General features: G+C 42.6%; 1 long non-coding RNA gene across 1 annotated transcript; it reads left to right on the top strand.

The window, feature by feature from the left end:
- Positions 1 to 9,248: 9,248 nt before the first annotated feature.
- Positions 9,249 to 14,645, top strand: LOC146801898 (uncharacterized). Its single transcript, XR_014967665.1, has 2 exons — positions 9,249 to 11,237; positions 11,345 to 14,645. It is a non-coding gene; the product is annotated as an uncharacterized LOC146801898 (long non-coding RNA).
- Positions 14,646 to 16,148: the final 1,503 nt, after the last annotated feature.

Below are 16,148 nucleotides of genomic sequence, written 5' to 3'. Positions count from 1 at the left end.
GCACTTATAAAGGCTGAGGGGGGACAGCACATGCCCTTCGCATAAAAGACAATTACACAGATATGGGTATCCCAGGTGGGCACCAGGACACAAAAAATATTTAAAAAAAATAATAATTCACTCACTTTTCACTGCTTATATTACAACACCTATGACATGTTCAGTGACATCATTGAATTATTGACGACAACTGAACTGATCATTGATGACAATACCGTGCATGTAGGAGGTGCACGTTAGAGCTAACTTAGGGCATGGATAATAGATACTTGAAGTAACTATAACTCATCCATTTTAGTGAGTTTCTTTGGTTTAAAATGTTAGGTTGTCACTGAAATTTAGACCTAAGTTTTTTTTTTTCACTGTATACATTTATATATGTAAAAGAAAGGTTAAAGCTTACTTATAGTTAGGTAGATGGTATTTACATTACCATACAAAAAAACATCACAAACATTTTAAATGATAAAGTTATAGTTATAACTTTCAATTATGTCTTCTGCCACATCCCAAAAATACCATAAGCAGCACATTTTGGAACAAAGTGATATTAAAGTTGCCACAACTTTTTAGTGGAGAATGGATACACACTTCTAGTACATAGCCTTTCTTTAATGAATAAAGCTATCTCCAGGATAACAGATTAGTTCATGCTATTGATAAAAACGGACGTTGTTATGAAATGAAGAATGGCAGTCCACTAGCAAAAGAGGTGATGGGACCTAGAAATTTAGAGGAAGTTATTGCAGAATAGGTACACGGCAGGCGTAGTCAGGTCCCTGGATACAAATGGAATTGTAGTAGTGTTTGTAGTATCAGACAGCAATCCATTGATATATTAAGGACATTCCTACGTATATTTTCAAGGCAAAGTTTAAAACACAAAATAAGTACTTCACAAGGCTTGGATCCTTGCAAGCTGAGAAAGCATACAAATTTGCAGGTACACTGACTAGCTTGCTTATTAAAGAAAGTGTGCCAAAGCACCTTTCATCATTGTAGGATGTTAGCAGTACACCACTCAACAATGCAAACTTTATGTAGGAGGCTATACTATGTGAAAACTTCTGCTTTATGTTTAGGAGAAAAGAATAGGTCACTTTTACATGGTAGTGTGACAGAGGTAGAAAAGGTTTGTGATGATGTGCAGTTTTGTTTCTTTGGTCCAGAACAGAACTGTAGGCAAATTGAAGAGTTGATAACAGGAGAAGTTATAAAACAGGACACAAGTGCATAGTTGATATTTTTGAAGAAGAGATTATAAAATGTAAGAGAGTATGTGCTGAAAAACCAGAGTATGTTTGCATATGCTGTGGATACGCTCACTACAAGAATCAAACGCGGACTGTTGACTGAAATTTAAAAGGTGAAATACAGAATAATAATAACCGGCAAAGGTTTGCACTGTACTTATTTGTAGAAGAAAGATTTGACTTGTCCACACTACAGGCTATATGTAAGTACTGCTACAATAAATTAGAGGATAATAAAATGCCTACTAGAGCTGTGCATAACAAGTTAGAACTGGTTCCCATTCCAGAAGCAATTCAAGGTTTAAATACTTATGAGTCCATTCTTATCCAAACTAAACATCCATTTCAGGCTATAGTACATATGGAGCCAAAGACAGGCAAGTTAGGGAAAAGTCTACGAGACATCCCCGGACAGTTTTATGTACGAGTCGTAAAACTGAAGTCCGAGCGCACAAGTCCGATCCGTACCGGCGTTCCGAATACACAAGCGTATGGAAAACGTCCCGTACAGAGTGAACTTTGTACGACCCCTACCCCGAGTACACTTGTGCCCGGGGTGCGAGTCGTACGGGCCCCCCAGCCTCTCCCCCTCCTGCGTATGTCCGCACCGTACCCCCCACGCCCGTATGTATGCACCGTACCCCCCGTATGTCTGCACCGTACCCCCCTACCCATGTATGTCTGCACCGTACCCCCACCCCCGTATGTACACACCGTACCCCCGTATGTCCGCACCGTACCCCCTCACCCGCGTATGTCCGCACCGTACCCCCCCCACGTATGTCCACACCGTACCCCCGTATGTCCGCACTGTACCCCCCACCTGCGTATGTCCGCACCGTACCCCAGGCGTACCCCAATCCTCGCGTATGTATGATCCGTACATACGCGAGGATTGGGGTACACCTGGGGTACGGTGCGGACATACGTGGGTGGGGGGAACGGTGCGGACATACGGGGGGTACGGAGCGTACATACAGGGGTGGGGGGTACGGTGCGGACATACGGGGGGTACGGTGTGGACATACGCGGGTGGGGGGGTACAGTGCAGACATAAGCACCGTACATACGCACTGTTGGCCTATGTACGGTACGTACCCCAACAGCGCGTATGTACGCACCGTACATATGCAATGTTGGGGTACGCACCATACATGATGACACGTACGATGTGGGTGATGGCGTGTACATCGCGTACCGGGCCCCCTTTTCGCCATGCATCGCAGCGTACTTAGCTTTTCCGGAACTATTTGGCTCCTGTAAAAATATAGCCGTGCGGAGTGTTGTAGGTACGAATCGTACTTGCTGGTCCATAAAATGCTGCCTGACTCCGTGCGGACGTCGCGTACGCGCTGTCCAGGATCAGAATAGTAGGTATTTTTTAGCCGTACGGTATTTTTTATGATTCGTACGGAAATGGTATTTCTGTATGAATCGTACTTGCTGGTTTGTAAGGTGGAATTCCCGGGTACGAGTCGTACAGAGAAAACGCTCCGTACAATCATTCGTACCCGGGTTTTACCGGATCGGAATCGGCATCTAGATGTCAAGAAAAACATTGAAACAGTAGGGGTAGATAGAGATTTAGAGGAAGGACTAGTAATTCTTGTAAATGGTGTGCCTACCAAGAACAAGACAGGACAGGCATTAGTAGATGTTACCCAAGTTAAAGAGAACAAATTTATATCTGGTACAAAACAATGTTTACTATAGAAATTTGGAAAGCCTGCAAGATGTCCCATATTTGGAGGATCAGACATTTCCATCAACTGGTCAGATTAAGAAGGTGGATTAGTCCAGAACAGAAGACATTTATGAACATTATAGCATCCACCCTTTGCATTCTAAAGAGGTTATTGGAGATATCATTGAGCTGTTTCAAATGAGGGAAGCAAAAGGAGCTCCATTAAGTGTGTGACAAAATGTTTAGAAGCTTGGTGTTCCCCACATCTTTTTCCTACTGGAGCAGGTGGCAGGTATGACAAGCAGCCTGTGCAAATACCTGTAGCTGAGTATAGATGTAGTAGACTATATTCAGAAGATCCTAGATTCCGTCAGTGTATTCCATATATTTTTCACCTATTATTTGAGAGTGACTTGTCTGATCTCTCATATGCTGTGAATCATATTCTAAAAACAGGAGTTAATTTGCATAGTATATCAGAAAGAGAACTTTTGGAGAAAGTTCAAGGAAAAGGTGAGCATTTGGAATACAATTTAATAAACCTAATGGCATGTCAGCGTGGGACTAATGAATATTAGTATAGGCGGCATAGTGAACTCAAGTGTATGTTGGAGAACCTTGGAGCACCTACTTGGCTTCGGATGCTGAGTTGTGCTGAATATGCTGAATATGCATGGGATGACCTGCTAGAATTCTTGCAGGAGACAAATTCAAATATAAAAGACATTCATCTGAAGATGCCAGGAGAACTGTGCTCACTAGACCCTGTAAATGTTTGCAGATATTTTAATCACAGATTTCAAGCAATGATGCCTTTCATCTTGAACAAAACCTCCTCTTGGTGAAGTGATTGATTTATTTTGGCGTAAAGAGTACCAAGCCAGAGGTGCTCCCCATATTCACATGTCGTTGTGGGTAAAATATGCTCCTAAGTTTGGAACAGTGATGAGTGTGTGTTGTCTTTTATTGAGCAGTATGCAACTTGCTCCATCCCAAAGGAGAGTAGCAACAACATATTAAGAGAAAAAGTTCTATGATTCCAAGATCATAGTTGCCAGAAATATTGTGATTGAAAATACAGAGCAAAAAGGGAAATTTTATGCAAGATGTTGTTTCTGAATCCCACGACCTGTCATCTCACAAGGAAGAGTCAACAACTTTTTGTCTTCAGTAAGACATACACTTACAAGGAAATGACCGAAAAATACATACAACCTAAGAAGAACAGAGGCCTCCAAGTACATTAATGACTGCAACCCTGTGATTCTGAAGATGTGGAATGCAAACATGGATGTGCTGTTTGTTGCAGACAACTAAATTGCTGTTGCTCGGTATGTTACATCTTATATAACAAAGTCAGAGAAAACTGAGATGAAAGAGATGTGGAAGGAGATTTCAGCAGAAAAGAGTTTTACGAAGAAATTATACAGTTTTTGAGAGAAAGTGCTTTCTCACAGAGAGCTAGGTTCCAATGAATGTGTAGACGGGTTAAGCTCAGCTAGTTTGTTTTCTAAATCTAGAGATCTCTGGGTGAGTTTAGGGCTTGCTAATACTGGTAACATAGTACTGAAGTATTTTCCTGAAATTCAGTACCTTGCAGAATTTGAGCCCCACAGTACAGATATTCTGAGCAGTATCATGCTGGATACGTACTATCCGAGAAGAAATCTTCATCTGGAAAGGATGTGTCTTTATGAAATATTTCAACATTATAATTTCAGAAGTAATGTCAGTGAAAACATAGATGAAGGTACATTTTCTGTGGCTGTGTGCAAAGGGTGTTTGGTGAGACATAACAAAGGAAATGGATTCAACCATCGAAAACTAAGTTGCCAAACTCCAGACAAAAGAGAGTTTTTCTATTTAGCCTTATTACAGTTGTTTAAGCCATGACAAACTGAAAGTGAGCTACTTGTAGAATTTGACTGTTATGATGACTCATTCAACTCTGTGAAAGACAGCATTGAGTGCTGTGTGTTTCCAGTGAATCTTCAAATACTGAGAGAAGATATTGAACAAGAAGAGTCATTTGTAGGCCTGGGCCAAAATTCCGCTCCGTTCGCGGAAATTGCGATATTTTGGCATTTTCGCATTCCGCGGAAAGCGCGAAAATGTCAAAATTTCCGCATTCCGCAGCTTAGCGATAATTTCTTTCTTGCTCGCGCTGTAAAATAATACATTCTCGCGCGCGCGCGATCGCCTTACCTGAATCCCTGCGTTCTCCGACAAGTTTTCTTGACCCGGTCGCGTTCTCCACGAGATGTTGGATTTTGGTAGCCATTTTGCGCTGTCTCGCGAGAGTTCGCGGCCGCATTAACGTCATTTTTCACGCGATCACGTCATTTGTCGCGCGATCACGTCTTTCTTCTCGCGATCATGCACCGCGCGAGTATGAGAAGATTGAGATCTCGAACATGTCATTCTACATCGCGAGCCAGAGGATGAGGACGCGGGCACGTGAAATCGAACGCGAACAGGAGAAAGAGACCGCGAACACGTCATATCCAACGCGACAGGGACAAAGAAGAGAACGCGATCATATCGTTTTCGACACGCCGGCGGAAGTAATGTGAGAGGAATATCAGCTCTAGCAGCATGAAACCATCTGCAAATACTGATTTTGGATGAAAAGAACTCCTTACATTGACATTTGGCTTTCCTTTTTTGTGCAAGGAGTCATTTTTTTACAAGGTGGAGAGAGGGAGGAAGTGACACAGAATCTCCAACTTCCTGTTCCTGTCCAGCAGGCTCCTCCCAGTGCTTTGTCCATCTCCTGCTCATTCTGCCTTTGGATTTGGAGCTGGAAAGATCACTCTTTTTGTCTGCTGCATCATTGCAATTGGATTTCAGGATTTTTGGAATAGGATATTTTACAAGTAAGTGGTTGTTGTGTTTGATTGTGGGCATTGCAGTTGTTGTGTAACTACAATTTATTTTTGTTAATTAATTATCATCATTCCTTTTTTTTTGTTTTATATATATTTTGTGGGTTGTAGTAGTAGGCCCGAGCTAGCCATGAGCATGGCCTCATGGGTGTGTGTGTGCATGATGAAGCAACTGTTCCTTTTGTTTTTTGAATATATTTAATTTTCAAGCACATTTAGGGCATGGATGGCATTGGATTGAGTTGGGGAAGTGTGTTTTTTGGGGTGGCCTTTGTGATGTTGTTGGGCCTGGCCATGTGGCTGGTGGCCATTTTGAGGCCTAGGCCTGCTAGCTTGCCCGGCCTTGTCTGCCAACAGGCCTGCTTTCATCCACTAGGACCAGAGCAGGTAGCCACAGTTTTAGTAATCTACTGTTTGCTGTGTGCTCTGTTGAATTTAGACATCATTTAGGGCATGGATGGCATTAGATTGAGTTGGGGAAGTTTTTTTTTTTTGGGGTGGCCTTGCTGATGTTGTTGGGCCTGGCCATGTGGCTGGTGGCCATTTTGAGGCCTAGGCCTGCAAGCTTGCCTGGCCTTGTCTGCCAACAGGCCTGCTTTCATCCACTAGGACCAGAGCAGGTAGCCACAGCTTTAATAATCTACTGTTTTCTGTGTGCTCTGTTGAATTTAGACATCATTTAGGGCATGGATGGCATTGGATTGAGTTGGGGAAGTGTGTTTTTTGGGGTGGCCTTGCTGATGTTGTTGGGCCTGGCCATGTGGCTGGTGGCCATTTTGAGGCCTAGGCCTGCAAGCTTGCCTGGCCTTGTCTGCCAACAGGCCTGCTTTCATCCACTAGGACCAGAGCAGGTAGCCACAGCTTTATTAATCTACTGTTTTCTGTGTGCTCTGTTGAATTTAGACATCATTTAGGGCATGGATGGCATTGGTTTGAGTTGGGGAAGTGTGTTTTTTGGGGTGGCCTTGCTGATGTTGTTGGGCCTGGCCATGTGGCTGGTGGCCATTTTGAGGCCTAGGCCTGCAAGCTTGCCTGGCCTTGTCTGCCAACAGGCCTGCTTTCATCCACTAGGACCAGAGCAGGTAGCCACAGCTTTAGTAATCTTCTGTTTTCTGTGTGCTCTGTTGAATTTAGACATCATTTAGGGCATGGATGGCATTGGATTGAGTTGGGGAAGTGTGTTTTTTGGGGTGGCCTTGCTGATGTTGTTGGGCCTGGCCATGTGGCTGGTGGCCATTTTGAGGCCTAGGCCTGCAAGCTTGCCTGGCCTTGTCTGCCAACAGGCCTGCTTTCATCCACTAGGACCAGAGCAGGTAGCCACAGCTTTAGTAATCTACTGTTTTCTGTGTGCTCTGTTGAATTTAGACATCATTTAGGGCATGGATGGCATTGGATTGAGTTGGGGAAGTGTGTTTTTTGGGGTGGCCTTGCTGATGTTGTTGGGCCTGGCCATGTGGCTGGTGGCCATTTTGAGGCCTAGGCCTGCAAGCTTGCCTGGCCTTGTCTGCCAACAGGCCTGCTTTCATCCACTAGGACCAGAGCAGGTAGCCACAGCTTTATTAATCTACTGTTTTCTGTGTGCTCTGTTGAATTTAGACATCATTTAGGGCATGGATGGCATTGGATTGAGTTGGGGAAGTGTGTTTTTTTGGGGTGGGCTTTCTGATGTTGGTTGTCTTAAAGACATGCTTTTGTTGTGTGTGTCTGGTGAGTGTTGGTGGGCGATGCATGCTCCCTGCAGACCTTTTTGGGGCCTGTGAATGTTCGTATTTGCATTTTGTTGCATTAAAAAGGCAGAGCAGTGTGCTTCAGCATGCATCCTTTACCTGACTTTCATAGGCTTTTTGTCAGCTCCTGGTGTTTCCCAGGCCCCCTGCTTGTTAGTGATTTGTGAGTGTCCATGTGGCTGGTGGCCTTTTTTTGTGTTGGGAGTTATTAGTGTCCTGCTTTTGCCATATAGGCCTGCATGGTTTTCCTATTGGCTTACTGCTTCCATCCATCCACCCCCTTTGCCAGCAGCAGCTCCATGGATGCTGAGATGCTCAAATAATGCAATGGTCCACCCCACTTCCATTAGTTTTTTATTTTGTTGTTTATTATTAACTTTCCTATCCTTCCTGAGAGTGTAGTGTGTGGCTGTACACAGTACTAGTAGTATAACATAGCTCTAGTTAAAAAAAATAGACATAAATGGCTAGACTATCTTTTGTTTGCACTAGTACAGTACTAAGTAACTGAACCACAAAAACAAATGCAACATTTCACTGATGTTCTTCTCCTGTCTTCTTTGCTTTTAGGTGCACAAAAGACAGAGTAGGAGGTGTCATCAGCATCACCTGGCTACCCGTTGTACTGCCAGCCAGACAGAAGTCCTGCTGTGCATCACGCCCACGTGTGACCAGAACTTGTTGTGCATCTGCCTCCTTCCTGACATCTGAAGAAGATGGCCCCAAAGAAAGGTACCAGGTCCAGTACCAAGAAAGTTGCCGGTGAGAAGAAGGAACAGAAAAAGGAAGTGCCATTAACCACGACTGGTGGTGTGCCGGCCAATGTTTTTTTTGGCACCAAAGCGTTGTCCGGGAACCAAGCTGGGAGCAGCACAGCGGTCCAACCCCACCAACCTAGGCCCAAGGGCTTTAGTGCCGCAGAGGTAGCCAGTCTACTAACGAGCAGCGATGTTGAAGAAATGTCATTACCGCAAAGTAGTACACAATCAAGTTCAACGCAGGCGCAAACTCAGCAGATCAGTGTCAAGCCGCCGCAACCAGAACAGCAGCAGCCGCCGCAACCAGAACAGCAGCAGCCGCCGCAACCAGAACAGCAGCAGCCGCCGCAACCAGAACAGCAGCAGCCGCCGCAACCAGAACAGCAGCAGCCGCCGCAACAGCCCACCATAGTAGTTGTTGCTCCTGATGTAGGGGCATTTCAGGAAATCGAGCTTCCTGCAGACAAAGTGGAGCGAAGTCAAACCACTGTTTCAGAAGATCAATTGTCTTCCAGACCACCAGCAAGGAAAAGGAGGCTTAGTCCATCATCTTCTTCTTCAAGCCCCGCTTCTGATGATCGTGATGACACTTGGGTCCCACCAGCTCGGTCTGAGAGTGAAGTACGCCACAAGACATTGCTTCTAAAAAGGAAGGTCCCAGAAAAACTTAGAGTTATGGAGGTAGATGTAGAAGAGGGGGGTGATGATGTTGATGAAGACGAGCCAGTCATCACGCACATTACTCCCGCCCCAAAGGGATTGGAGACCGACATTCTCACCCTATCCAGAAAGGCTGCTACTGAGCGGGATGTAGCACGGATCTCACCAACACAGGTTACACCACCACTACCTCCAGCTGCCATATTTTCCAAGGCCCGGTGTCGTAAATTGGCTGCGATTAAATTAGCGTTAGCAGAATCCATCTGGTATTTACAGGCTATCCTGTACATTTTGTGGAATCCATTTTGTATTTCTGGCAGCCATTTTGTCTTCCCTTGTGCTCTGTTTAAAGGACTGGCTATACTTAGACTCTGCTACCCTGCACATGCGCAGGAATATCTAACTGTCCATGCATCTGTTTTTAGTCTGTAACTATCAGGTTGTTTCTACCAGAGTCAGCAACTGCTAGCTCCTCCTATACTATTTACGGTGCATTTCTGTATGACCATCTATGTATGTAACTCTTCTCATGTATGCTTGCATCGTCCTTTTCCTGAGCCCCTGTGTGGGTATAAAAGACCCATGGTTCTTCTACTCTGGGTGCTACCTTCATTCAGCACCACAGGGTGCTGGGTGAATGTGGTTCCACCTCCTGAGGTTTAATAAACTATGTATTTTCTATTTCAGATTCTGTGCCAACTTCTTTCTAATAGTCTGAGGACTCTGTGCAGAGAAGGGCGAACCCCTTGCACTGGTAGGCCTAGCTGAGGCCTATTTTCTACAATTGGCGCCTCAACTTGGGGCTCATCGGTGACTCGGATGCCCAAAGGATTGGTCGCGACGAAGGATTGGAATCTCGCTCTGGACGTGATCACTGCCCGATAAGACCAGAGTCTTGGCATCCACGGCGACTTTTCCTTTCTTTCTGATCTGACCATCCAGGTGGCACCGGTCCTCGACTGAGATCTCTTCTGTTGATTCACCGTGCAGTGACCATTTGGTCGATTTTAGAACTTGGCAGGATGAATCTGAACACCAAGTGATTGGTAAGTGTCTGCGGCGCTTGCTGTTGGTTTTGATGCCTGTGATTGGTAAGGTAGTTTAGTAACGCTTACTGTGGCTTTGAGTATGGTATATTTTGTGTTGGCCAACTTGGTTTGTTTTGACATATGTGACTTGCAATTCACATAGGCAGGTAATGAGGAGAATTTTCTCTAACTGAATTGATTTGAACGGCACATCGTACTAAAGGTACCTTAAGTGCTACTTTGATTATAATATTGCATATTCTGCACTATTTTTTGGCATATCTGTCTTTAGCACACTTCAAAAGATGTGTTGCCTTTGGAATGGTACCAAAATGAAACTTGATGAAGCACAACTGGCCCCCCCTCGGAGGGGACGCCTAATAGGGATATGTATATTAAGTATGGTCTTTCTTCTATAATGTACAGCGCATTATGGAATAAAAATACCTGTAAGTGGTGACTAGTACCCCGAGGAACTAAATATGTACATAAAAGGATCCTGGTCTGTGCACTTAGTAACATTCATAAGTGATGAGATGCAGAGCGTTTTTTTTTGGTGTTCTGCCAGCCAAATCTGGTGAATATGACTTGCAACTAGTATTTACAAATGGTTTGGTTTAAGTACAGTCTGTGGGCTGTCTTTTGTTTCTGTCTTAAGTGTTGATCTGTGGGTTAAATGTGTGTTTACATGTTATGGTGTGGTAAATTGTGTTTTGGATGTTGCTAGCACTGGAAAAAGCGTGTGATTGAATGACTGTGAATATGTGAAAGAATTCTGAGAAGTGAAATTGTTAAGGAGTAAATTTAATTTGGTCTCATCACCATCAATAAGTCGCAAAAGGAAATTGAGAGGGGTGTAGCAAGAGAAAGAGCAACCCCTGTGATTTGATGACACCCTTAATGTACAAAAGTATTAATGAAGAGTAATTAGGGACCCGTTAAAAGTTTAGCTTGGAAAAATTGTGGGTATTTCGAATTTGCAAATTGTTCCTATGCAGCTTTGTGTTCTTGGTGGTTCAGTGAGCCAATGTGCTGGGTCCACAGGGTTGTAGGTTCTAATTTAAGCTGAACCTGCTAATCTGAGAATTGAACCTAAATTTATGACCCTTGAAAAGAAATTGTATATTAAAATAAATGTTTCCATAGGGCAAATTATTGCAGTTTAGATAACATTAGGAAGGCTTTTTGTCTTTGACAGCTTCAGGGCTGTGCAAGGCAGATTTTGACCTTGCAGCTTGTAAGGTGGGGGCTAAAAATAGAGGAGTGAACCAGGAGGTGAAATCACTGCTTAGAAAGCTTCACTGACATGAAAATGTGTAATGCTTGCAGCAGGACAGCCTTGGAGAAAGGTGGGGGCTAGGAGCACTCGCTGTGGCCCGGTTCTGCGCTGAGGTTTAGCTTCTCTGATGAGACAGGGCAGCTGAGGAACGAAACCCAAGGAGCCTTCCTCTGCCCTATTTTGTGCAAAGACCAGTTAGACTTTCCATAGAAAACTGTTTTTTTTTTTTTTAAAAAACTGTTGCATTAATCCTACACAAAAAGTAAAATGATGCTCTTGCTTGAAATTTTAAGGGCTATATGCCTATATAAAAACGATTTTCCAATTGAGAATTAATTTTCTCAGTGGAAATTGTGGCGCAAAATTAACATGGATTATCGGATAAGAGTTTTACCTTTAGAAAGTTAAAATTAAGATGACCTGTGTAAAGAGAAAAACGAAATTGTGTGTTTTACAATAGACTGAATTCAGATACAAAATGTCACAGCATTTATCTTTTGTATAGGGTATTCAAAGGCATTCACATTATACAGCACGACAGATTTGTGTTGGCTTGAAGGGTTGACTTGCAAGGCGTGTGAATTTCGACACCTTTACGTGTTAAACAGCTGTGTCAACAAGACCATTTCTATTTCGGACTCCGGCTACAGAGAATAGTTGAAGTCAAAAACACTGAGTAAAATTCTGCATTTCAGACTGCTGTTTCCAAAGTTAGAAATGTAGTTTCATTATTTTTGCAGATTGACAGTAGGGATTTCTTTTCTTAATGCCCTTTTTTTAAAATAAGGATAAGAGTGGTTTTTGATGTTCAATAATAATGGCTGTCCTTCATTTAAAAGTGGCGCAGACTTAAGATGTTTCAAGATAAGCTTCTGTGCTTAGGGCTAAGAATTAATGTGTTTCAATATAATAGGCAAGGGATGCAGCTCGCTTTTCATATGTAGACTCATCAAAATGATTAGATTTATTAACAAAAAATATATTTTGATTATATAAAAAAAAAAATGTTATTTCAAATAGGTGCAAAAACAAATTCGTTTTTTACTATTTATAATGCCTAATAATGATACTGTGACCTCCTAGCATCCAAATTGCATTTAAGCCGTGCTATACAGCAATAGGGGGTCAATTACATGTGAAAATGTCACTTTACCCAGGCGTACAAAACTCATTTTTATAAGGGTATACATTATACATTTTTGATGCCACATCTCTGGGATATGTAGAGGACATTCTGGGGATGACTATTATGCAAAAACATTGTAGGATGTTAATTTTTAAGTGCCCTGAAAATCAAAGTCGAAATTGGGTAAAAATTCACTATTTAAATGAGTTTTCTCCAGTCAGATCAGTTTTTAAACTGCCTTACGCCCCAATAAATGCACATATGTAAGCATAGACCATCTATACTGCTAGACAAACGCTTGGCACACTGCTTATACATATCAATGTACAAAAATTGGCAGAAGTTATTAAGCTTACCTCTGAAATTGCTGGTAGACACACAGAGTGGGTTTTGCTGCTCTGTCTTCGGTCTTTAGGGTCACTTTGACTTGGAAGCACCACATGAAAACCTTGCATGCATGCTGGGGAACAGCTGCATAGGTTATAGGTCAAAGTCCTACATTTAGAAGCATGTAGGGCTCAGCACAACGTTGCTTTGACATTTCGACATTTGAAAGACGAAATGGCAGGGGAAGAAAGAGGTTTTTGCTTACCCCTTTTTTTTTGGTAAAAGCAAGTTTTTGTGTGCACTCAATGCACATAGTATATGTGACCTCTCTTTAAAGGACAATGGCTCTGCCATATATATATAGTATAAATGTTTTTAGGGTTGAATTCAGGAAGCAATGGGATTCAGTTTGACTTCATGCGGTCTCATGTTGCACTAGTACATTTGCTAAAGGAATATGTTCTTTGGCTAGCTGAAATGTGCTATTTCGCTCCTCAGAGTTTGTTTATGCCCAGTTGCTACAAATTGGGGTTGATAGTGTTGACAGAATGAAACCTGGTACAGGTTTCTTACCGTCAAAACTGGGGAGTGGAGGCTAGCTCCTCTACAAATTAAGGGTAGGCAAATTTATGTGTTCTCTCTCTTTTTCTTACTTTTTTTTTGAGCCTGTCTAAACTGTCTGTGAAATAACCATGAGACATTAAATTGGCTATTCAGTAATACTGTTTTAAACATTATTAGCATTAATAAAACGAATAAATATATTTTGCTATGTTACTACCCATCCTCTCTGATGGAATTATGAGAGGATGAGTAGTCTAGGTTGCTGTTTCCTTATTTGATCTTTAAGGGGAACTAGCTGTGGGTAGTTTTTGTTTGAAAATTCTCAGGTGACAACACCACTATTGTTTGTTATTCTCATGCTACATACAGTTTTGCAAGGGCATTGCTAGTTTTATTAGCTAGTCTGTGTAAATAAACTGACAGTCCTTACTAGAACTAATGTTGCATAGTTTGGATTGTGAAAATGTAGAATGCAGGGAAGAGGTCTATGTGATCCTTAGCAAACATTTTTGAGGAAAATATTGTTTTACAGGAGTCTGTTAGTCACAAGATGTTCCGCTGGAGAACATGTACCCATTATGTTGAAGTTTTTAGTTCTGTATGTAATAGGAATCCCTGTTAAATTAGCAGTGTTAGATTTTCCTGTTGCTCCTATAACATGAGAGCATGGTCCTGAGTATACAATATAGGTGCTTTAATTAAGAAAAATCATTTTAGAAGTGTCTGCAGTCCTGTACAAATAATGCAATGTTTAGGAGTAAAACGTGTATAACATTTCCTTTTTCTTGAGGGTCTTTAGAAATGAACACAGACTTCCTTGACTGCTTGGCATTGGGTGACGTATTACTCTTGTCAGTTCACTAAAGAGTTTTTATACTTGCTAATAGGTCCAGACTGTTGTTTTATTTACTCTCACATATATGAAAGTGGTTCCAGGGTGCCTTGTTAATATATGGGGCGTCCCTGGACTAGGAAGTATTCTGAGACTATCCTCTCTGTTGATAGATTATTTTTGTGCCTTGTCTAAAGACCTTTTGTTCTGTCCACCAATAGATATTTGCTGCTTTACAACCATTGCCAGAGGGGCGCGTACATCAGATCCAGCTTGAGGAGTCAGCACCAGTCCAGCTTGAAGTCAAAGTGAAGGTAACCTGCACAGGCACTGCTGGCAACCAGGACCTCGGTGAAGGTAGAAGGCCGGAAGCATTGTGATGAGCGTACCCCTGCTACTATCTTGGGCGAAAGACGGGGTCACAAATCAGAAAGGAGAAATCGTGGATCAAGCTTTTGATGCCCAGCTGAGAGTCACAGACCGACCAGGAAGGGAAGAAGGTTTTTGCTTGAGGTAACCCCCTTTGAAACAAGGGTTGCTTCAGAGATCCTAGCATCAGGCCTCTGAATCCTGGTCCCAAAGTGGCTGTAAAGGAGATACCTGGGCACACTGAATGCAATCCATGGCCCCAACGAAAGAGCAGTGTGCCAGCAGAGCAATACAGGAGTTAGGGAAGGACTTGAGTTCAGGGTACAGGTGCTGTGTCTCTGGTGCCTGTTAGATTGAAATGAAGAAAACTGGTGCACTGCCTGAGACACTGGACAGGATCGCTGAGCGCATTTGCCCTGGTGGGTGATTGCCCTATCCTGAAAGAAGAAACTTTTCCCTTGAAACTAGGCCATGATTCCTGAGTTGCGAGTTGTGCAGCTCCACCGTGGGAACAACAAGAGCCTGCCTGTGAGGCTCAAACGGACACAGGGAGAAGACTCCCCTCTGGTTGGTTGTACAGCGGCTTTAATTTCCCAAGGACTTCTTTTTCTTTTTGTTGAAAATGTACCCCATTGATCGTCCCATTTTTGAGGAGGAGCAACCCTTTGCAGCTCTTCGTCCTAATTGTCATGGTCCTCCTGGTCCCCTGGATCCAGGATCATTTTTGTAAATAATATGTCTGAATGCTTTAATGTTTGTATTGGGTATAATGATAGATACTCTAGCCCTCATAAAGGAAACACTGGAAAAGTCTAGCGAAAATGTTTTTATTAGATATGTACTGTTGGATACTTTGATATTGAAATTGATGGTAACTGAAATGCATGGGAACCTTGAAAATGTTTTTACTGGATGGTTCTAGGATTTGCTAAGGACTAGAAAGCTAATAATTCTGTTTCTGATAATAGTAATTACTCTCTCCTGCTATCTGTATGACCCAATTCTCTGTTCCCTTTGTACTTCTGTTTATACCTCATACATACCCGCTTAACAATATTTAGAATGAGAAATGCCCACCTAGCAATGAATTAGGAAATTTATGAAAAGAAAAAAAAAAAATTATTAAAAATTAATATGCATATTTTTCATTTTTCCTACTGGATTATGGGAGATGTCTTCAGCTAACGCTAAAAGGGTCGTCTGTCGTAAATTGGCTGCGATTAAATTAGCGTTAGCAGAATCCATCTGGTATTTACAGGCTATCCTGTACATTTTGTGGAATCCATTTTGTATTTCTGGCAGCCATTTTGTCTTCCCTTGTGCTCTGTTTAAAGGACTGGCTATACTTAGACTCTGCTACCCTGCACATGCGCAGGAATATCTAACTGTCCATGCATCTGTTTTTAGTCTGTAACTATCAGGTTGTTTCTACCAGAGTCAGCAACTGCTAGCTCCTCCTATACTATTTACGGTGCATTTCTGTATGACCATCTATGTATGTAACTCTTCTCATGTATGCTTGCATCGTCCTTTTCCTGAGCCCCTGTGTGGGTATAAAAGACCCATGGTTCTTCTACTCTGGGTGCTACCTTAATTCAGCACCACAGGGTGCTGGGTGAATGTGGTTCCACCTCCTGAGGTTTAATAAACTATGTA

This window comes from Triturus cristatus, chromosome 8, assembly GCF_964204655.1.
Source record: "Triturus cristatus chromosome 8, aTriCri1.1, whole genome shotgun sequence".
NCBI classification, from domain to species: domain Eukaryota; kingdom Metazoa; phylum Chordata; class Amphibia; order Caudata; family Salamandridae; genus Triturus; species Triturus cristatus.
This window is presented reverse-complemented; position numbering and strand designations above follow the sequence as displayed.